We start from the raw sequence: 23,984 nt of genomic DNA, 5'->3' as shown, positions 1-23,984 counted from the left end.
ACACAGAGAGGGAGGGGAGGGGGAGACACAGAGAGGGAGGGGGAGAGAGAAACACAGAGAGGGAGGAGGGGGGGGACGGAGCGAGCGAGACACAGAGAGGGAGGGGGCGACGAGAGACACAGAGAGGGAGGGGAGCGAGAGACACAGAGAGGGAGGCGGGAGAGAGAGACACAGAGAGGGAGGGGGAGAGAGAGACACAGAGAGGGAGGGGGAGAGAGAGACACAGAGAAGGGAGGGGGAGAGAGAGACACAGAGAGGGAGGGGGAGAGAGAGACACAGAGGGAGGGGAGAGAGAGAGACACAGAGAGGAGAGAGAGAGACACAGAGAGAGAGAGAGAGAAGAGAAGGAGCGAGAGAGAGCACAGGAGGAGGGAGGGGGAGAGAGAGACACAGAGAGGGGGGAGAGAGAGAGACACCAGAGAGGGAGGGGGGAGAGAGAGAGACACAGAAGGGAGGGGGAGAGAGCGAGACACAGAGAGGGAGGGGAGAGGAGAGACACAGAGAGGGAGGGGAGAGAGAGAGACACAGAGAGGGAGGGGAGAGAGAGGACACAGAGAGGGAGTGGGAGAGAGAGACACAGAGGGAGGGGGAGAGAGAGAGAGGACAGAGAGGGAGAGGGGTGAGAGAGAGAGACAGAGAGGGAAGGGGAGAAGAGAGAGACAAGAGGAGAGGGGAGAGAGAGAGACAGAGAGGGAGGAGGGAGAGAGAGAGACACAGAGAGGGAGGGAGAAGAGAGAGACACAGAGAGGGAGGGGGAGAGAGAGACACAGAGAGGGAGGGGGAGAGAGAGAGACACAGAGAGAGGAGGGGAGAGAGAGACACAGAGAGGGGAGGGGGAGAGAGAGAACACAGAGAGGGAGGGGGAGGAGAGAGAAACACAGAGGGAGGGGAGAGAGAGAGACACAGAGAGGGAGGGGGAGGAGAGAGACACAGAGAGGGAGGGGGAGAGAGAGACACAGAGAGGGAGGGGGAGCGAGAGACACAGAGAGGGAGGGGGAGCGAGAGACACAGAGAGGGAGGGGGAGCGAGAGACACAGAGAGGGAGGGGGAGCGAGAGACACAGAGAGGGAGGGGGGAGAGAGACCAGAGAGACAGACACAGAGAGGGAGGGGGGAGCGAGAACACAGAGAGAGGGGAGCGAGAGACACAGAGAGGGAGGGGGAGCGAGAGACACAGAGAGGGAGGGGGAGCGAGAGACACAGAGAGGGAGGGGGAGCGAGAGACACAGAGAGGGAGGGGGAGAGAGAGACACAGAGAGGGGAGGGGGAGAGAGAGACACAGAGAGGGAGGGGAGAGAGAGACACAGAGAGGGAGGGGGAGAGAGAGACACAGATGAGGGAGAGAGAGAGACACAGAGAAGGAGAGAGAGAGACACAGAGAGGGAGGGGGAGAGAGAGAGACACAGAGGGAGGGGGAGAGAGAGACACAGAGAGGGAGGGGGAGAGAGAGAGAGACACAGAGAGGGAGGGGGAGAGAGCGAGACACAGAGAGGGAGGGGGGAGAGAGAGACACAGAGAGGGAGGGGGAGAGAGAGACACAGAGAGGGAGGGGGAGAGAGAGAGACACAGAGAGGGAGGGGGAGAGAGAGAGACACAGAGAGGGAGGGGGAGAGAGAGACACAGAGAGGAGGGGGAGAGAGAGACACAGAGAGGAGAGAGAGAGAGACAGAGAGGGAGGGGAGAGAGAGAGAGACACAGAGAGGGAGGGGGAGAGAGAGAGAGACAGAGAGGGAGGGGAGAGAGAGACAGAGAGGAGGGGAGAGAGAGACAAGAGAGGGAGGAGAGAGAGAGACACAGAGAGGAGGGGGAGAGAGAGACACAGAGAGGGAGGGGGAGAGAGAGACACAGAGAGGGAGGGGAGAGAGAGACACAGAGAGGGAGGGGGAGAGAGAGAGACACAGAGAGGGAGGGGGAGAGAGAGAGACACAGAGAGGGAGGGGGAGAGAGAGAGGCACAGAGAGGGAGGACGGAGAGAGAGAACACAGAGAGGGAGGGGGAGAGAGAGACACCGAGAGGAGGGAGAGAGACAGAGAGAGAAGAGAGACACAGAGAGGGAGGGGGAGAGAGAGAACACAGAGAGGGAGGGGGAGAGAGAGACACAGAGAGGGAGGGGAGAGAGAGACAGAGAGGGAGGGGAGAGAGACACAGAGAGGGAGGAGAGGACACAGAGAGGGAGGGAGAGAGACACACAGAGAGGGAGGGGGAGAGAGAGACACACAGAGAGGAGGAGGGGGAGAAGAGAGAGACACAGAGAGGGAGGGGGGAGAGAGACAGAGAGAGGGGAGACGAGAGAGAGGACACAGAGAGGGAGAGAGAGAGACACGAGGGAGGGGAGAGAGGACAGAGAGGGAGGGGGAGCGAGGCCAGAGAGGAGGGGGAGAGAGAGACACAGAGAGGGAGGGGGAGAGACACAGAGAGGGAGGGGGAGAGAGAGAGACACAGAGAGGGAGGGGGAGAGAGAGACACAGAGAGGGAGGGGGAGAGAGAGACACAGAGAGGGACACAGAGTGGGAGGGGGAGAGAGACACACAGAGAGGGAGGGGGAGAGAGAGACACAGAGAGGGAGGGGGAGAGAGAGACACAGAGAGGGAGGGGGAGAGAGAGACACAGAGAGGGAGGGGGAGAGAGAGACACAGAGAGGGAGGGGGAGAGAGAGACACAGAGAGGGAGGGGGAGAGAGAGACACAGAGAGGGAGGGGGAGAGAGAGACACAGAGAGGGAGGGGGAGAGAGAGACACAGAGAGGGAGGGGGGAGAGAGAGACACAGAGAGGGAGGGGGAGAGAGAGACACAGAGAGGGAGGGGGAGAGAGAGAAACACAGAGGGAGGGGGAGGAGAGAGACACAGAGCGGGAGGGGGAGAGAGAGACACAGAGAGGGAGGGGAGCGAGAGACACAGAGAGGGAGGGGGAGCGAGAGACACAGAGAGGGAGGGGGAGCGAGAGACACAGAGAGGGAGGGGGAGCGAGAGACACAGAGAGGGAGGGGGAGCGAGAGACACAGAGAGGGAGGGGAGCGAGAGACACAGAGAGGGAGGGGGAGCGAGAGACACAGAGAGGGAGGGGGAGCGAGAGACACAGAGAGGGAGGGGGAGCGAGAGACACAGAGAGGGAGGGGGAGCGAGAGACACAGAGAGGGAGGGGGAGAGAGAGACACAGAGAGGGAGGGGGAGAGAGAGACACAGAGAGGGAGGGGGAGAGAGAGACACAGAGAGGGAGGGGGAGAGAGAGACACAGAGAGGGAGAGAGAGAGACACAGAGAGGGAGAGAGAGACACAGAGAAGGAGAGAGAGAGACACAGAGAGGGAGGGGGAGAGAGAGAGACACAGAGGGAGGGGGAGAGAGAGAGACACAGAGAGGGAGGGGGGAGAGAGAGAGAGACACAGAAAGGGAGGGGGAGAGAGCGAGGAGACACAGAGAGGGAGGGGGAGAGAGAACACAGAGAGGGAGGGGAGAGAGAGACACAGAGAGGGAGGGGGAGAGAGAGAGACACAGAGAGGGAGGGGGAGAGAGAGAGACACAGAGAGGAGGGGGAGAGAGAGACACAGAGGGAGGGGGAGAGAGAAACACAGAGAGGGAGGGGGAGAGAGAGAGACAGAGAGGGAGGGGGAGAGAGAGAGAGACAGAGAGGGAGGGGGAGAGAGAGAGACAGAGAGGGAGGGGGAGAGAGAGACAGAGAGGGAGGAGAAGAGAGAGACACAGAGAGGAGGAGAGGGGGAGAGAGAGACACAGAGAGGGAGGGGGAGAGAGAGACACAGAGAGGGAGGGGGAGAGAGAGACACAGAGAGGGAGGGGGAGAGAGAGACACAGAGAGGGAGGGGGAGAGAGAGACACAGAGAGGGAGGGGGGAGAGAGAGACACAGAGAGGGAGGGGGAGAGAGAAACACAGAGAGGGAGGGGGAGAGAGAAACACAGAGAGGGAGGGGGAGAGAGAAACACAGAGAGGGAGGGGGGAGAGAGAGACACAGAGAGGGAGGGGGAGAGAGAGACACAGAGAGGGAGGGGGAGAGAGAGACACAGAGAGGGAGGGGAGAGAGAGAGACACAGAGAGGAGGGGGAGAGAGGCAGAGAGGGAGGGGGAGAGAGAGACACAGAGAGGGAGGGGGGAGAGACACAGAGAGGGAGGGGGAGAGAGAGAGACACAGAGAGGGAGGGGGAGAGAGAGACACAGAGAGGGAGGGGGGAGAGAGAGACACAGAGAGGGACACAGAGTGGGAGGGGGAGAGAGACACACAGAGAGGGAGGGGGAGAGAGAGACACAGAGAGGGAGGGGGAGAGAGAGACACAGAGAGGGAGGGGGAGAGAGAGACACAGAGAGGGGAGGGGGGAGAGAGAGACACAGAGAGGGAGGGGGAGAGAGAGACACAGAGAGGGAGGGGGAGAGAGAGACACAGAGAGGGAGGGGGAGAGAGAGACACAGGAGAGGGAGGGGGAGAGAGAGACACAGAGAGGGAGGGGAGAGAGAAACACAGAGAGGGAGGGGGAGAGAGAAACACAGAGAGGGAGGGGGAGAGAGAGACACAGAGAGGGAGGGGGAGAGAGAGAGCACAGAGAGGGAGGGGGAGAGAGAGAGACACAGAGAGGGAGGGGGAGAGAGGCAGAGAGGGAGGGGGAGAGAGAGACACAGAGAGGGAAGGGGGAGAGAGAGACACAGAGAGGGAGGGGGAGAGAGAGACACAGAGAGGGAGGGGGAGAGGAGAGACACAGAGAGGGAGGGGGAGAGAGAGAGACACAGAGAGGGAGGGGGAGAGAGAGACACAGAGAGGGACACAGAGAGGAGGGGGGAGAGAGACAGAGAGGCAGAAAGGGAGGGGGAGAGAGACCGAGAGAGGGAGGGGGAGGGGGGACTGATCACCCGAGGCTGGTTTCTGGGCATGCTCAGTAGAGCAAGCAGGATCCTGTCTATCAGCATGCCAGCGTTCACATGCGTTTGCATGCAGTATAGTCAGGATCCAGCAATTTGCAGTATTTGGACACAGCTCAAAACGCTACAAGTAGCGTTTTTTGAAAAATGTTAAAAAAACTGCAAGTTGCTGGATCCTCAGTATGCCGCACGCAAACGCAGGATGAACGCATGTTGACGCGAGTCCATTACAAATGCATTGAAAAGAAAACGCATTTGCACTGGATCCGTTTTTGCGGTTAAAAAAACGTTCAGGACGCATGTTAAAAAAAACGTAGTGTGAAAGCCGCCTTATACTGTATGTACACGGCTGGTTTTTCAGTTTCCGGTATCCGCGTTTCCTTTGCGGCACCCCTTCCCTTCCACACTCCTGATGTTTAGGAGATTGATGTAAGGTGACGTCGGCAGAACCTCTCACCTCTCCTGTGAGCTGGAAGAGGATCTCCAGGGTGAGGTTCATTAACCTCTCCGCCATCTTGTCTCTGTCCTTATTCAATCCTTAATGGGGTCAATCAGGAAATGATCTAAGCAGGATCCTATATTGTGAGCAACCTGAATGGAAAGAAGATGAGTGAATGCAAGTATAAAAGAAATATGGCATAAAAATACAATTACAAGAGATGGTGCAGGAGTAAAAAAAACAGCAATTTTTTTGCATTTCCTACCTTTTCATTCACTAAGTCACTACGTGGCCGGGGCTGTAATAAAATCTCACCCTGACCAAGTCACTTAACAGGGGACCGAAAACCTGACGGACAAACAAAACTGTCGTTCGTCAGGTGCAATGATCTTTTTCACAAAAGATCATCGTTCTCGGCAGCACATTGTTCTGTTAAGAAGTCACAATAATGACCGGATAAATGCTGTAAATGCCTATGCAGGAAAAATAAAGTCTTGTGTGTTGCTAAGCATGAGACTTCTCCTGTATTCCGGCACAGACTTGTATTTCTAATTGAGCGGTAGATGCACTATAAAATCTCATCGACAGGGGGAAAGTCTCTGGTGCCGGACTCTGCACTCCGCGGCCTTGCTCTGCTCCCTGCATGAGATACAACAGACACAACCGGTCAGCTCTTTATTCTGTATGTTAGAATGGAGCAGGTTTTCATGCAGTCCCATGTAAAGCCACAGATTCGAAAACGACAAATATTGTATAATAATGAAGCACACCTATGTATTAGTGTCCAATTTGTCAATGTTTACTAGGGTAAGATAGTGGGGGATATTGTGCAGACCTATGTACAGATCCATATATCAAACATGTAATGTGTAGAGATGTAGCAGAGCTGAATTAACACATAATGACCATATCATGTCTCCTAAGAAGATTACATAGGACTGCAGAAGATTTAGCACAAGAATGCATCCCAAAATTAAATGTAAACAGTTCAGCTCTGCTACATCAGCACGAATACAATGCAATCTCCATGACTGGACCGTGCTCTCTCATAAAAAGTTACTACTCTCCCTTCCCTCATAAAAAAAACGAACAAGCAATTTCCTATCCATTAGAATGGGGAATAATTTTTATATTGCTGGGTCGGACCACTGGGACCCCCAGCAATGCTAATGATCCCCACAAATAGGATTCTGAAGCCACGCCATGAATGGAGAAGATGTGTGCAGAGGCAGAGCATGCGCAAAGGATGAAGCAGTGGCCGAGCACGCGAAAAGAACGAAACAGTGGCCGAGCACGCGCAAAGGACAAAGCAGAGGCCGAGCACGCGAAAAGAACGAAGCAGAGGCCGAGCACGCGCAAAGGACAAAGCAGAGGCCGAGCACGCGCAAAGTACAAAGCAGAGGCCGAGCACGCGCAAAGTACAAAGCAGAGGCCGAGCACGCGCAAAGTACAAAGCAGAGGCCGAGCACGCGCAAAGTACAAAGCAGAGGCCGAGCACGCGCAAAGTACAAAGCAGAGGCCGAGCACGCGCAAAGTACAAAGCAGAGGCCGAGCACGCGCAAAGTACAAAGCAGAGGCCGAGCACGCGCAAAGTACAAAGCAGAGGCCGAGCACGCGTCCGTGTTCAGCACGTTTCGTGCGTGTGCGTTTTTACACTAGCGATCATATTTTTATTTTTTTTTTAAATTAAATTCAGTATACTTACCTTTTTTCATGATGTTCTCAGTCATACTTACATTGGCGCTCGTTTTTTTTCTTCCCCCGGCTCTTACCGCTCCCCCGATCACCAGCGCTGCGAGGAACAGCTGTACAGAGAATGCGCGGCAACAATTACTTTGAATATGCCGGCCGCTCATTATCAATCTCGTATTCCCTGCTTTCCCCACCCACAGACGCCTGTGATTGGTTGCAGTCAGACACGCCCCCCTACGCTGAGTGACAGGTGTCTCACTGCACCCAATCACAGCAGCCGGTGGGCGTGTCTATACTGTGCAGTAAAATAAATAATTAAAAAAAACGGCGTGCGGTCCCCCCATTTTAATACCCAGCCAGATAAAGCCATACGGCTGAAGGCTGGTATTCTCAGGATGGGGAGCCCCACGTTATGGGGAGCCCCCCAGCCTAACAATATCAGTCAGCAGCCGCCCAGAATTGCCGCATACATTATATGCGATAGTTCTGGGACTGTACCCGGCTCTTCCCGATTTGCCCTGGTGCGTTGGCAAATCGGGGTAATAAGGAGTTATTGGCAGCCCATAGCTGCCAATAAGTCCTAGATTAATCATGTCAGGCGTCTCCCCGAGATTCCTTCCATGATTAAATCTGTAAATCACACCCGAACAATCCTTTATTAGAAATAAAAAACACAAACATATACCCTGGTTCACCACTTTAATAAGCCCGAAAAAGCCCTCCATGTCCGGCGTAATCCAGGATGGTCCAGCGTCGTTTCCAGCGCTGCTGCATGGAGGTGACCGGAGCTGCAGAAGACACCGCCGCTCCTGTCAGCTCCACACAGCTAATGAAGGCAATAGCGCGATCAGCTGTATTCAGCGTTGGCCGCGAGTAACCTCAGTGACAGCTCAGCCTGATCGCGCTATTGCCTTCATTAGCTGCGTGGAGCTGACCGGAGCGGTGGTGTCTTCTGCAGCTCCGGTCACCTCCATGCAGGCAGAGCTGGAAGCGACGCTTGGAACATCCAGGATTACGCTGGACATGGAGGGGCTTTTTCGGGCTTATTAAAGGGGTGAACCAGGTTATGTTTTGTGTTTTTTATTTCTAATAAAGGATTTCTTCAGCTGTGTGTGTTTATTTACTGTCACTTACAGATTAATCATGGAAGGAATCTCGGGGAGACGCCTGACATGATTAATCTAGGACTTATTGGCAGCTATGGGCTGCCAATAACTCCTTATTACCCCGATTTGCCAACGCACCAGGGCAAATCGGGAAGAGCCGGGTACAGGTCCCAGAACTGTCGCATATAATGTAATGCGGCAATTCTGGGCGGCTGCTGACTGATATTGTTAGGCTGGGGGGCTCCCCATAACGTGGGGCTCCCCATGCCTGAGAATACCAGCCTTCAGCCGTATGGCTTTATCTGGCTGGTATTAAAATGGGGGGGACCGCACGCCGGTTTTTTTAATTATTTATTTTACTGCACAGTATAGACACGCCCACCGGCTGCTGTGATTGGGTGCAGTGAGACACCTGTCACTCAGCGTAGGGGGCGTGTCTGACTGCAACCAATCACAGGCGTCTGTGGGTGGGGAAAGCAGGGAATACGAGATTGATTAATGAGCGGCCGGCATATTCAAAGTAATTGTTGCCGCGCATTCTCTGTACAGCTGTTCCTCGCAGCGCTGGTGATCGGGGAAGCGGTAAGAGCCGCCCAGAATTGCTGCATACATTATATGCGACAGTTCTGGGACTGTACCCGGCTCTTCCCGATTTGCCCTGGTGCGTTGGCAAATCGGGGTAATAAGGAGTTATTGGCAGCCCATAGCTGCCAATAAGTCCTAGATTAATCATGTCAGTCGTCTCCCCGAGATTCCTTCCATGATTAATCTGTAAGTGACAGTAAATAAACCACACACAGCTGAAGAAATCCTTTATTAGAAATAAAAAACACAAACATATACCCTGGTTCACCCCTTTAATAAGCCCGAAAAAGCCCTCCATGTCCGGCGTAATCCTGGATATTCCAGCGTCGCTTCCAGCTCTGCTGCATGGAGGTGACCGGAGCTGCAGAAGACACCACCGCTCCGGTCAGCTCCACGCAGCTAATGAAGGCAATAGCGCGATCAGCTGAGCTGTCACTGAGGTTACTCCGCGGCCAACGCTGAATACAGCTGATCGCGCTATTGCCTTCATTAGCTGTGTGGAGCTGACAGGAGCGGCGGTGTCTTCTGCAGCTCCGGTCACCTCCATGCAGCAGCGCTGGAAACGACGCTGGACCATCCTGGATTACGCCGGACATGGAGGGCTTTTTCGAGCTTATTAAAGTGGTGAACCAGGGTATATGTTTGTGTTTTTTATTTCTAATAAAGGATTGTTCGGGTGTGTGTGTGTTTATTTACTGTAATTTACAGATTAATCATGGAAGGAATCTCGGGGAGACGTCTGACATGATTAATCTAGGACTTATTGGCAGCTATGGGCTGCCAATAACTCCTTATTACCCCGATTTGCCAACGCACCAGGGCAAATCGGGAAGAGCCGGGTACAGTCCCAGAACTGTCGCATATAATGTATGCAGCAATTCTGGGCGGCTGCTAACTGATATTGTTAGGCTGGGGGGCTCCCCATAACGTGGGGCTCCCCATCCTGAGAATACCAGCCTTCAGCCGTATGGCTTTATCTGGCTGGTATTAAAATGGGGGGACGGCACGCCGTTTTTTTAAATTATTTATTTATTTATTTTACTGCACAGTATAGACACGCCCACCGGCTGCTGTGATTGGGTGCAGTGACACAGCTGTCACTCAGCGTTGGGGGCGTGTCTGACTGCAACCAATCATAGGCGCCGGTGGGTGGGGAAAGCAGGGAATACGAGATTGATTAATGAGCGGCCGGCATATTCAAAGTAATTGTTGCCGCGTATTCTCTGCACAGCTGTTCCTCGCCGCGCTGGTGATCGGGGAGCGGTAAGTATGAGAGAGGGCTGCTCACTTCAGTCACTCGGGGGATTAGCGGTCACTGGTGAATCCTTCACAGGTGATCGCTAATCAGTACGCGGCACACAGACAGAGCCGCAGCATGACAATGAAGTCGGGTGAAGTTCACCCGAGTTCATTCTCATCGCGCAACTCTGTCTTCTGTCAGCCGACATGTATCAACGACATTGTGCAACACACAAACGGACATTCCACACGGACATTCCACGTACACATACACGGGCATTTTACACACAAACACGGACATTTTACACGTACACACGGCTCGCATACGCCATCACACGGATGCCATACGTACCGGAGAAACGCCCCAAATAAACGGAACACGGACCTGAAAAACGGACCGTGTCACACGGATTTTTTTTTGCGGAAGTGTGTTTTAGGCCTAAGAAAAACACTAATGGCACATCCTACCTTTCTAATGTGAACAGGTGCAAATTGAATATGAAACATAGTAACAAAAAGGAGACAATTGCACACTGCGGTGCCCAACAGCCAGGACAAGGTGACCTCATTTTTGCTGAGTACCTATCAAACTAATGCCTCTCTTTTGGTAAAAAAAAAAAAAAAAGAAACTACAATTTATGGGCGGACAGGTAACTGCAAATGAAGAATTAAAATTGCCTGAGGCTGAAGAGCAGGAGCTCAATCAGAAGGCGTGACCCTGTAAGCTAAGAAAAACACTGATGGTACATCCTACCTTTCTAATGTGAACAGGTGCAAACTGAATATGGAACATTGTAACAAAAAGGAGACAGTCGCACTCTGTAGTGCTGAGATATGTGGAACAATGAACATGGGGATATAGACATGCATTACTGCTATGAAAAACATGTACAATTTGAGATATTTAGCACACAAAATTGGCCAGTTTTATGTGAGTACTCCTGCTCTTTGGCTTCAGGCGATTTTAATTCTCCATTTGCAGCTTCCTATCCACCCATAAATTATAGGTTTGGGTTTTTTTTAACACAAAGAGAGGCAATAGTTTGCTAGTGTCCCAACAAAAATGAGGTTGCCTTGCCACTGGCTGTTGGGCTCACATAAAATCTGGCCAATTTTGTGTGCCTAAATTTTTACCTGTTTTTCATAGCAGTAATGCATGTCTATATTCCCATATTCATTGTTCCATATATAGCACTACAGAGTGCAACTGTCTCCTTTTTGTTAAAACAAAACAAAAAAAAAACCCTGTATAAATCCGGCCACAGAACTTTGCAAAGTAAAATCCGTGACAAATTACTCATGAAAAACAAGCAAATTTGTGCACTGGAAAACGACTAAAAAAAACTCTTTAAAGACACTTGTCACAAACCACCGGGGGGGTCACTCAGAAATCCCCCGCGCTGGCTACCAGTACGTCACAATCGGGGGGTAACAAGTGGGGGTCACCCCTACTTTATACCTCCCGACCGACAGACAGAGCACGTGACGCGCTCTCTAGCGCCCCTCTTATAGTCAGGCCAATTATGGAATTGCCCGACAATAAGCAAGGAGGCCGCTATACTACTTATGCCGATTATTGAAGGGCCCCCGGCGAGAGAAGGGTATATATTCCCCCCGACCTCCGCGGGCGGAATATATAAACTCTCCCCGAATCTCACTGGCCTCCCCACAATAATCCTTGGCACAACTCGCTGCCACCAACCGATTTACGGTAACTATTAGCCGAACACACAGACGTGGGATTCAAGATCGAGATAACAGAACAGCCCAAGATTAATTATATAATTTAATCGCCTAAAGCACACTAGAAACTACAATATATACAATAGGGAATCTACAGAATATACAGTTATGTCAGAGTACAGTTACAGATAAAGCATGGTTTACAAACAGATATGCAATTCAATCAGTTACCTTGTGTGTCTGGCCACAGGGGGGCGCTGTAGACCAGGTTTCTAGGATTCTTCCTCACAGGTCTTTCCCAACCAGGCCCCCGAGCAGAAGAACCTTGGAAAATGGCCGAAGCAGGGTTATCAACCTGGGCAAATCCAGGTCCCCTCCTACCTTAGTGACCTCACAGGGAGCACTGCTCCACCCCTGGCTGGAGTTATGGACAAATTCACAACATGGAATATGGGCCATAACTTTGCCTGGGAGCGTCGTAGGCGGACGCCAATGCTCTCATTGTGACAGTTATGAATTTAGCTACAGAACGAGGGGACTCATGACCTGTCTACGAGTTCCCATATGGCTGATATCACGCCTGGGGTATTTCCCAAGCTCCCCCTTCCATAAAAAAGGTGTGCCAGCATCGTCCGCCTGCGCAAACACCATTTTTATGGTTGCCATATTTATCGGAGATATGGCTTGCGAGATATGAACCATTTTTTACTGGAGTCGTTCTGTCTGGCTACTTCCAAGCCTTGCTAATGAGATACAACTCTTGTTACAGGGTGACGGCAGGGAGCCATCCTGTGTCCATTGTCCGCACATCATCTCATCTCCATATCAGAGGAGATGGCTGTTGGAGGTGTAAGTGGGATGTGACACCTTCACAGATGCTGGACATTTGAGCACAAGAAGGGAGGGGGGCACTGCCAGGGAGTGATGAGAGCAATTATGACTTCTAGTCATAATTCCTCTTCATATCCCAGGATTTACCTCACACCTCCCCCCTTTTGAGGGCGCTAGGGGGCAGCACACTCCGGTGTTCCCCCGTGCGCCCGTCCGCGACCTCTCCTTGTCGGGACAGCCCGTCTGCGTTACCGTGGTCACGGCCCCTTTTGTGGCGAATGGTGAAGTCGTAGTGCTGGAGCGCAAGGCTCCATCGCAACAATCGCCCATTCGTCCCAGAGACGGTGTGCAACCAGCTGAGGGGATTGTGGTCCGTCTCCACGATGAAGTGGCGCCCGTATAGATAGGGTTGCAGACGCTGCAGGGCCCACACTATGGCCAGGCACTCCTTCTCCATTGTAGAATAGGCCACTTCCCTTGGTAACAGCTTCCTGCTCAGGTACAAGACTGGGTGCTCTTGGCTCGCAGAGTCCACCTGGCTGAGCACCGCACCGAGGCCGAAGTCACTGGCGTCGGTCTGTACTACAAACGGCCACGTGAAGTCGGCTGCCTGTAGCACGGGCGGGCTGGACAGGGCGTCCTTTAGGGCCCGGAAGGCTGTCTCGCAGTCCACTGTCCAATCGACTGCAGAGGGCAGCTTCTTCTTGGTGAGGTCCGTCAAGGGCTTTGCCAGGCTACTATAGCATGGAACAAACCTCCTATAGTACCCAGCGGTCCCCAAGAAGGACATCACCTGCTTCTTGGTCCTGGGGGTGGGCCAGGATGCGATGGCCTCCACTTTCTCAGGCTCGGGCTTCAGCGTTCCCCCACCTACCCGGTGACCGAGGTACTGGACCTCGCTCATGGCCAGCTGACACTTTCCCGGCTTGATGGTCAAACCTGCCCGGTGGATCCGCCTGAGCACCTGTGCTAGATGCTCTAGGTGGTCCTCCCAGGTGGGACTGAAGACGGCAATGTCATCCAGGTACGCGGCCGCGTACCCTTCAAGTCCCTTGAGCAGGGTGTTGACCATCCGCTGGAAAGTGGCAGGGGCATTCCTCATCCCGAATGGCATCACCGTGGACTCGTACAGTCCAAATGGGGTAATAAAGGCAGAGCGTTCCCTGGCCTTGCGAGTCAGGGGGATCTGCCAATATCCCCGGCTCAGGTCCATGATGGTCAGGTACTGAGCCCCGGCCAACTGATCGAGCAGGTCATCGATGCGTGGCATTGGGTACGCATCGGCGACCGTGACAGCATTGAGCCCCCTGTAGTCCACGCAGAACCGAGTGGTTCGGCCCTTCTTAGGGACGAGGACTACAGGCGAGGCCCAAGCGCTGTTGGATGCCTGGATCACCCCCAGCTCCAGCATCTCGTCAATCTCCTGGCGCATGTGTTGCTGCACCTCCAGGGAGACCCGATATGCTGAACGCCGGATCGGGGGATGATCCCCAGTGTCCACGTGATGGACAGCCAAGTCAGTCCTTCCGGGCTGGTTGGTAAACAACCCCCGGAAGGGGTGTAGGGTGGCCCACAGCTGGGACCGTTGGTCCTCCAAGAGCTGGTGGCCAACCTCCACATCCTCAATGGATCCGCCTGCCCTAACCTGGGCTAGCATATCCAAGAGGGTTTCCGCTTCTCCCTCCTCGGGCAGGTTGCACACAGGGAGTGCACATGCCTCCCGCTCATGATGTGCCTTCATCATGTTCAAATGGAAGGGCTTCCGCCTTCCACGGGCAGGGTCCAGGGTGACCAGGTACGTCACAGGGTTGAGCTGCTGGTACACGAGGTATGGGCCTTCCCAGGCTGCCTGAAGCTTGTCCTGTGGTACGGGGACCAGTACCCACACCTTTTGACCCACTTGGTAGGTCCTCTCACAAGCGTTCTGGTCGTACCAACGCTTCTGATCGGCCTGGGCTTGAGCCATATTGTCGTGTACCAGTTGCGTCAAGGCCTGCATTTTGTCCCGGAAGCGCATGACATACTCGATAACCGACACTCCAGGGGTGGCCAAATCCCCTTCCCAAGCCTCTTTCACCAGAGCCAGGGGGCCCCGCACACGTCGCCCGTACAGGAGCTCAAACGGTGAGAATCCTGTTGAGGCCTGTGGAACCTCCCGGTAAGCAAATAACAGGTGTGGGAGATACCGCTCCCAGTCACGCCCATGGGAGTCGACCAACATCTTAAGCATCTGCTTTAAGGTGCCATTGAACCGCTCGCACAGACCATTAGTCTGTGGATGGTACGGGCTGGCCACCAGATGTCGCACCTGGACTTGCTTACAGAGGGCCTCCATCAGCTGGGACATGAATTGGGTCCCCCGGTCAGTGAGCATTTCCTGGGGAAAACCCACTCGGGAGAAAATCTCCAGCAATGCGGTGGCCACCTTGTCAGCCCGAATGGACGACAAGGCCACTGCTTCTGGGTACCGGGTGGCATAGTCCACTACCGTCAGTATGAAGCGTTTCCCGGAGCTGCTGGGGATGGCCAGCGGGCCGACCAGATCCACAGCCACCCTCCTGAAAGGCTCATCGATGATTGGCAGAGATACCAGTGGGGCTTTGGGGCGTGGCCCCGCCTTCCCCACTCTCTGACAGGTTTCACACGAACGGCAGTAGGCAGCCACATCGGCCCCCATTTTTGGCCAGTAGAAATGCTGGTTTAACCTGGCCTTGGTCTTAGCGATCCCTAGGTGTCCGGCCATCGGAATCTCATGTGCGATCCGCAACAACTCCGTCCGGAACGGATAGGGTACCACCAACTGTCGGTCCCTGGGCCACGCCTCCGGTGAACCCTGCTGGACCGTGGCCCGGTACAGCCGTCCTTGGTCCCAGACCACTCGCTCCGGGTCCGAGTCCGAGGGAGGCTGTGCCGCCTGCTCCTTTAGAGCTTTCAGGCTGTCGTCAGCTTCTAACGCTGCCTGAAACTCCTGACTAGATGTGGCCAGAATCGACGAGACTGTCACATCTTCAGTCAGTACCCCCGGGACCTGTGTCCTGGCCTCCACCTGACTCGGCTGCCACTTGGTCAGAAGGGGAAGAGCTATCGGACCTCCGGGAGGCCCCTTGGCTTCCAGCACTCCCACTGCGGGTGACAGCGGCCACAGCCGCTGCGACCGTGGGTCGTGCCTGCTCCTCCTCCGTTCCTGACCAAGTCGCCGGTTCAGGCAGACCTACCTGGCTTCCTGACACCCCGGTTGTGGGGGAACCATGCACCGAGATCTTACCTGGGAGCACTTCCGCTCCTGGACCGGCCCCAATCTCACCTGCCTGTTCCCCTCCTGCAGCAACAGAACCCCGGTGTGAAATCTCTGGGGACCCCACATTTGCTGTGGTAGCCCCCACCCCACACACTGGTCCTCCCCCTGCAGCACCCTGCTCTCTGCTTATCCCTGCAGAGGGCAACAGATCCCAGCTCACAGGCTGGTTACTTGTAGAGGCATTGTCACACCTTTCTCTGACCCCCTCCCCTGTCACAGCTGCAGCTGTGTGTGTGTCTATGGTGTCTGTGCAAGCAGAAATATCAGAGTTCACTCCCTCCTCCCTTACATCATTCATAGATAACACATTAACATTGTCAGGAGTCATGTCAGCACTGGCTGAAGGTTCAGCCTTTGGGGCGGGGCCAAACTGGGAGGTTATTTGCCCCAAATCTGTCCCAAGTAGCACGTTTGCAGGGATCCGATCAGTTACCCCCACCTCCCTCACCCCTCGCCCTGCGCCCCAGTCCACATAAATGTCAGCAACAGGCAGCGCCGGGTCAATGCCTCCAATCCCGGAGACAGCGAGGGTTTTTCCAGGGATCAAGTCTTGGGGGGACACCATCTCAGGCCGCACCAGAGTCACCTCCGAGGCGCTGTCTCGCAGTCCTATGGTCACAGACTGGCCGACGGTGACAGGTTGGAAGCTGTCCAGGGACCTACCACCACCCCCACCCACACAATACACCTTGGGCGGCCCTTGGGACGGGGACGGAGCCGGGGCCTTGGGACGCTGAGGGCACATGGCCTTGAAGTGTCCAGGTAGGTTGCACTGGTGGCACCGTCTTGGTTCTGCCACGGGCCTGGAGAGGGGAGTTGAGGGGGACACCCCCTGCAGTCTAGGGGCAGGTGGGGCAGTCGCAGAGTTCATCTTACCCCCTCTCCAGGTGCTGCTGGTGGCTGCTCTCCTGGCTTCAGGAGCCCGATTGTTGGTGTAGTCATCTGCCAGGGCAGCTGTAGCCGTGGACCCCTTTGGCTTCTGGTCTCGGATGAACTGGCGGAGATCCTCAGGGCAGTTCCACAAGAGTTGCTCCGTGATGAACAAGTCCAGGATCTCCGGTCCGGTGGAAAGCTGCAGGCCTTGGGTCCAGTGGTCGGCAGCTCGGGCAAGTGCCCGCCGGTGGTCAGCCCAGGAGTCCTTTGGTCCCTTCTGCAGCGTCCGGAACTTCTTGCGGTAGGACTCCGGGGTGAGGTTGTACTGTTGGATCAGGGCCCGCTTGATGGTGTCGTAGCCCTGATCCGCCTCAGCAGGCAAGTCCCCAAGGATATCCAGGGCCTTACCCCTTAAACGGGGGGTCAGGTATTTGGCCCACTGGTCCTTGTTCAGATGATGCTGCAAGCAAGTCCGTTCAAAAGCAGTCAAGAAAGAGTCCAAGTCTCCATCCTTCTCCAGCACTGGGAAGTCCTCAACACGGACCTTTGGAAGTTTGGTGTCTGGAAGGTCACGGGTGGCTGATGAGGGCCGGAGCTGAGCTAGCTGCAGCTGGTAGTTACGCTCTGCCTGGCGCTCTTCACGCGCTGCTTGCCGCTCACGCTCGGCCATGAGTTCCTTGTAGCCCTCCCGGTCTCCAGCCTGGCGTAGGGCCATAGCCATTTGAAGAAGGCTATCCGAGCCTCCCAGGCTCGGTGGAATGGCACGTGGTGATCTGCGGCCCGCTGCGGAGCCTGGTGATTCACTGTCCATTGCAGAGCGGAGGGCTGGCATCTGGCTCGTTGAGGACCCTTGGGCGAGCTGCTCCTCATCTTGTCCAGCAGTGCCCGGTTGTGCAATGTCCTCTGCAGAGCTGTTTTCTGGCGTCGAGCTCCTGGAGGACTCGTGGGCAACCTCCTCATTGCTGTCCACAGCACCGTCCTCCCTCTCTTCGGCTCCTGCTTTAGCATTGGCCAGTTGCATAGCTCTGCTCCTGGTGCCATCAGCCATTCTTGCAGACTTTTGGTCACTGACACAGAACTGACACCTGATGCCTCCACACACCTTACAGTATCTGCACTCTGACACTCTAGTGTTGAGCTGGTCTGAAGACCCCAGCAGCCACAGCTGCTGCAGGCAGTCTTTAGTGTCTGGGAGTATGGGTCTCACACTCACACACACTATTATCTCGATCCCACCGCTTGCCACCAATATGTCACAAACCACCGGGGGGGTCACTCAGAAATCCCCCGCGCTGGCTACCAGTACGTCACAATCGGGGGGTAACAAGTGGGGGTCACCCCTACTTTATACCTCCCGACCGACAGACAGAGCACGTGACGCGCTCTCTAGCGCCCCTCTTATAGTCAGGCCAATTATGGAATTGCCCGACAATAAGCAAGGAGGCCGCTATACTACTTATGCCGATTATTGAAGGGCCCCCGGCGAGAGAAGGGTATATATTCCCCCGACCTCCGCGGGCGGAATATATAAACTCTCCCCGAATCTCACTGGCCTCCCCACAATAATCCTTGGCACAACTCGCTGCCACCAACCGATTTACGGTAACTATTAGCCGAACACACAGACGTGGGATTCAAGATCGAGATAACAGAACAGCCCAAGATTAATTATATAATTTAATCGCCTAAAGCACACTAGAAACTACAATATATACAATAGGGAATCTACAGAATATACAGTTATGTCAGAGTACAGTTACAGATAAAGCATGGTTTACAAACAGATATGCAATTCAATCAGTTACCTTGTGTGTCTGGCCACAGGGGGGCGCTGTAGACCAGGTTTCTAGGATTCTTCCTCACAGGTCTTTCCCAACCAGGCCCCCGAGCAGAAGAACCTTGGAAAATGGCCGAAGCAGGGTTATCAACCTGGGCAAATCCAGGTCCCCTCCTACCTTAGTGACCTCACAGGGAGCACTGCTCCACCCCTGGCTGGAGTTATGGACAAATTCACAACATGGAATATGGGCCATAACTTTGCCTGGGAGCGTCGTAGGCGGACGCCAATGCTCTCATTGTGACAGTTATGAATTTAGCTACAGAACGAGGGGACTCATGACCTGTCTACGAGTTCCCATATGGCTGATATCACGCCTGGGGTATTTCCCAAGCTCCCCCTTCCATAAAAAAGGTGTGCCAGCATCGTCCGCCTGCGCAAACACCATTTTTATGGTTGCCATATTTATCGGAGATATGGCTTGCGAGATATGAACCATTTTTTACTGGAGTCGTTCTGTCTGGCTACTTCCAAGCCTTGCTAATGAGATACAACTCTTGTTACAGGGTGACGGCAGGGAGCCATCCTGTGTCCATTGTCCGCACATCATCTCATCTCCATATCAGAGGAGATGGCTGTTGGAGGTGTAAGTGGGATGTGACACCTTCACAGATGCTGGACATTTGAGCACAAGAAGGGAGGGGGGCACTGCCAGGGAGTGATGAGAGCAATTATGACTTCTAGTCATAATTCCTCTTCATATCCCAGGATTTACCTCACAACACTTCTATACATTGCTATGGGAAATCTATTTTGCTGTTCATAGGATGCAGGTTTTTTTTCACCTGAAAAAGTTTTCAAAAATGCCTGGTGGGAAAAAAAAAGTGCAAGTCACAAAGAGTTTTTAGAGAACAAACTTTTCAAAATGCTCTTCAAAAACGTGGGAGTTTCTATATAGTGGTTATGTGAACGTGATGGCAGATTCTGTCTGGAAAACACCCGAAAAATAACCGTGAAAAATGGACATAATGCACAGCAATGTCAAACGACACTGCTCCTCAACACCAATAAATCTGGCGTCCGGTCTCCCCCCCGCTCGTAGATGTGGCGTCCGGTCTCCCCCCCGCTCGTAGATGCGGCGTCTGGTCTCCCTCCCCCCCCGCTCGTAGATGTGGCGTCCGGTCTCCCCCCCGCTCGTAGATGTGGCGTCTGGTCTTCCCCCCGCTCGTAGATGTGGCGTCCGGTCTCCCCCCGCTCGTAGATGTGGCGTCCGGTCTCCCCCCGCTCGTAGATGTGGCGTCTGGTCTCCCCCCCGCTCATAGATGTGGCGTCTGGTCCCCCCCCGCTCGTAGATGTGGCGTCTGGTCTCCCCCCCGTTCGTAGACGTGGCGTCTGGTCTCCCCCCCGTTCGTAGATGTGGCGTCTGGTCTCCCCCCCGTTAGTAGATGTGGCGTCTGGTCTCCCCCCCGTTCGTAGATGTGGCGTCTGGTCTCCCCCCCGTTCGTAGATGTGGCGTCTGGTCTCCCCCCCGTTCGTAGATGTGGCGTCTGGTCTCCCCCCCGTTCGTAGATGTGGCGTCTGGTCTCCCCCCCGTTCGTAGATGTGGCGTCTGGTCTCCCCCCCGTTCGTAGATGTGGCGTCTGGTCTCCCCCCCGTTCGTAGATGTGGCGTCTGGTCTCCCCCCCGTTCGTAGATGTGGCGTCTGGTCTCCCCCCCGTTCGTAGATGTGGCGTCTGGTCTCCCCCCAGTTCGTAGATGTGGCGTCTGGTCTCCCCCCCGTTCGTAGATGTGGCGTCTGGTCTCCCCCCAGTTCGTAGATGTGGCGTGTCTGGTCTCCCCCCCGTTCGTAGATGTGGCGTGTCTGGTCTCCCCCCCGTTAGTAGATGTGGCGTCTGGTCTTCCCCCCGTTAGTAGATGTGGCGTCTGGTCTCCCCCCCGTTAGTAGATGTGGCGTCTGGTCTCCCCCCCGTTAGTAGATGTGGCGTCTGGTCTCCCCCCGTTCACATCACTTCTGTATCCGATGTCCTCGTCATCTCTGGGGTGATGTCATGACGGCACCTGTGGCCTAGTATGGCGCCTTGTAAATGTCAGAGGCACCAGATACAGAAATGATGACCAATTGCCAGAGAACTGGACCAGGTCATCATAGTTCAAAGTGGTCATCTCTAAGGCTAGGTGCATCTTTTGCTGCCTTTTTGTGGGCACAAAGATGCCCCTGCATGCATTTCCTTCTCCCAGCAAAGTCTATCAGATTTCTATTTTGCTGTCCACACTGGGCATCTTTTGTTGGCTGCGTTTTTCAAGAGGCAGCCACCATGCAGCATGTCAATTCTTTTTGCATTTTTACCACGTTTTTGAGTCCTCCAGTCAATAGATGTCACTTACAAAACGCATTGGGCAAAACGCTGTAAAAACGTGGCAAAAACGCATGCATTTTTGCCGCAGGTGCGCTTTCAGAAAATGAGCTGCACTCAAAACGCACATAACAAAAGATGCCCTGTGTGAACATAGCCTTAACCGTAACCCAAAATGGCAGCATCTTAGGCCGGAGCGCACGTTTAGAGGTGCAGATGCTGCAGAACTACAAGTACCAGCATGCTATGGCGTAAACTTATTTGACAATGGGAGTGACCCCCAGAAGAAAAGTAACAATGTTTATGCATTTGAATGGCGTAAAAGGAGAAGTCGCTCGTTTCCCCTCAATAATCCCTTAACGAGTTAAACAACACATTATACTTATCTGAAAATGGTGCAAAATAAAAAAAATACAGCACGTAATACGGCGAAAACGATAGAGAAGTGATGAAGTGCAGCCTCCGAGGGCGAGACAATGAGAACACTGCAAGAAACAGCCGGTCCCTGGGAAGCAAAACAAGCAACCCATGAAGGGGTTAATGGTCCCTGCACCCAGGAATAAAAAGTCTGCACCCACCTCTGACCCGCAGGGCCGCACACTGGAGGATATAGCTGCTCTGTGCTTACAGGACCTGCGGTGATGTCATAGACATGTGGTCAGTCACATGTGAGGGAGGAGTCAGGGGTCACATGATCAAGTCTTCCTTGTATGTAGGACTTTGCTGCGCTAGTTGTCATGGTGTTGGGTGTAGAGCAACATGTGTGTGTATATATAGAGCCATATTTTGTATATAGAGCCGTGTGTGTATATAGAGCCATATTTTGTATATAGAGCCGCAGTGTGTGTATATATAGAGCCATATTTTGTATATAGAGCCGTAGTGTGTGTGTATATAGAGCCGCAGTGTGTGTATATAGAGCCGTGTGTGTATATAGAGCCATATTTTGTATATAGAGCCGTAGTGTGTGTATATAGAGCCGCAGTGTGTGTATATAGAGCCATATTTTGTATATAGAGCCGTAGTGTGTGTATATAGAGCCGTAGTGTGTGTATTTAGAGCCGTAGTGTGTGTATATAGAGCCGTGTGTGTATATAGAGCCATATTTTGTATATAGAGCCGTGTGTGTATATAGAGCCATATTTTGTATATAGAGCCGTAGTGTGTGTATATAGAGCCGTGTGTGTATATAGAGCCATATTTTGTATATAGAGCCGTAGTGTGTGTATATAGAGCCGTGTGTGTATATAGAGCCATATTTTGTATATAGAGCCGTAGTGTGTGTATATAGAGCCGTGTGTGTATATAGAGCCATATTTTGTATATAGAGCCGTAGTGTGTGTATATAGAGCCGCAGTGTGTGTATATAGAGCCATATTTTGTATATAGAGCCGTAGTGTGTGTATTTAGAGCCGTAGTGTGTGTATATAGAGCCGTGTGTGTATATAGAGCCATATTTTGTATATAGAGCCGTAGCGTGTGTATATAGAGCCGTGTGTGTATATAGAGCCATATTTTGTATATAGAGCCGTAGTGTGTGTATATAGAGCCGTGTGTGTATATAGAGCCATATTTTGTATATAGAGCCGTAGTGTGTGTATATAGAGCCGTGTGTGTATATAGAGCCATATTTTGTATATAGAGCCGTAGCGTGTGTATTTAGAGCCGTAGTGTGTATATAGAGCCGTGTGTGTATATAGAGCCATATTTTGTATATGGAGCCGCAGTGTGTGTATAGAGCCAAAGTGTGTGTATAGACCTGTATTGTGTGTATATATAGAGCCGCAGTGTGTGTATAGAGCCAAAGTGTGTGTATAGAGCTGTATTGTGTATATAGAGCTGTGAGTGTGTATATAGAGCCATAGTATGTGTACATAGAGCCACATGTGTGTGTATATTTGACGCCCTGGACTATTCAGGTCGTCACAGGGTTCTGCACAATCTTTCTCTCTCTGTGCAAGGCTCAACCGCCCATTGTTCTGGGTCTCTATCCTGCAGTACTGCCTCCACCAGCATTCACAAATCCTAGATACACCTTGCACCACACCTGTCAGGCACACCAGTGGGCTGCTTAAGCTGGAATAGGGTCGCCTACCTAGGGGTCAGGCAGGGAGGTGGGAGGTGTCAAGTCAGTTCAGTGGTAACCCTCGAGCTGAGAGGAGCTCAGAGGAAGCTGGGAGTTGTAGCTCCCAGGGGAAAGGAGACTAGGTCACAGACGGTGGTCTGGACCTAGAGGAGTCGGACCCCCAGTCGCAGGAGATTGAGGCTAGGTGCCTGGGACCTGTCTTGGAGGACGTTCAGCAGCCTGAGCCTAATCACCAGTCCAGGACCGAATGCACGACGGTGTTTAAGGACCCTAGATTGGGGAGAAGCTTCAAGCAACCCAGCAATTAACCTGCAGAGGATAGGCCCTGTATGGACTGTTTCCATGAAGCTCAGAGATCGGGGGCACTAGCGCAATGAAGGGGATAGGGCTTTCCAAGCAAGGGGCCCACTGAAATCCCAAGCGTGAGCTCCTGAGAGCAAGCTCTTTTACTTAGCCACAATGGGGAGCAGGGCCCGGAAAGCTCCAAGCTGACGGACCACAAAGAACACTCTAAAAATACTGTGCCAGGAGGCAGGTCACGGACCACCAGGCAGTGCTGCAGGGAACGGGACCCGGACGGGCTCCCCCAAGAGTGTAGCAGCACACAGAGACTTGGTTTACTATGTTGTCAGCATCTGCTTTATTGCTGAGTGAGTACCTGATTAGCCCCTGCAACCAGCGAGCCTGCGCTCCCCCTGCAGTCCATCCCACCATTCGGGGTCCCGGGGCCTTTCCCTACCCGTGGAGGGTAACGTCATCTTGCTGTCCCACCCCATCACCCCGGGTACTCCCAACGGCACCAGCGGTACTCCCAATTACCATACACCACTGGTGGCATCACAAACTATATCTCCCCTGTAAATACCCCCTTATTCATTCGGGTGTGACCCTTTAGCCCCCCGGGTCCGGAGACTCTTGAGCCACGAGCAGTGACATCCGGATCTGAGCGGTTCAGCCACTGCTGGGGTAGTACATATATAGAGCCGCAGTGTGTGTATATAGAGCCACAGTGTGTATATAGAGCCGCACTGTATGTACAGTGCCTACAAGTAGTATTCAACCCCCTGCAGATTTAGCAGGTTTACACATTCGGAATTAACTTGTCATTGTGACATTTGGACTGTAGATCAGCCTGGAAGTGTGAAATGCAGCAAAAAAGAA

The 23,984-nt window shown here is 53.5% G+C and overlaps 1 protein-coding gene across 1 annotated transcript in view; it reads right to left on the bottom strand.

Moving 5' to 3' along the window:
* Positions 1-21,377, bottom strand: part of LOC142310665 (uncharacterized) — a 47,839-nt gene extending 26,462 nt beyond the window's left edge. Inside the window, exon 1 of the mRNA XM_075348248.1 lies at positions 21,316-21,377. The gene's annotated coding sequence lies outside the window, so the exon portion shown is untranslated. The remainder of the gene's footprint in view (positions 1-21,315) is intronic.
* Positions 21,378-23,984: the final 2,607 nt, after the last annotated feature.

Source organism: Anomaloglossus baeobatrachus, chromosome 5 (genome assembly GCF_048569485.1).
Source record: "Anomaloglossus baeobatrachus isolate aAnoBae1 chromosome 5, aAnoBae1.hap1, whole genome shotgun sequence".
NCBI lineage: Eukaryota > Metazoa > Chordata > Amphibia > Anura > Aromobatidae > Anomaloglossus > Anomaloglossus baeobatrachus.
The sequence above is the reverse complement of the archived record's forward strand: the minus strand, read 5'-3'. Positions and strand labels throughout refer to the sequence as shown.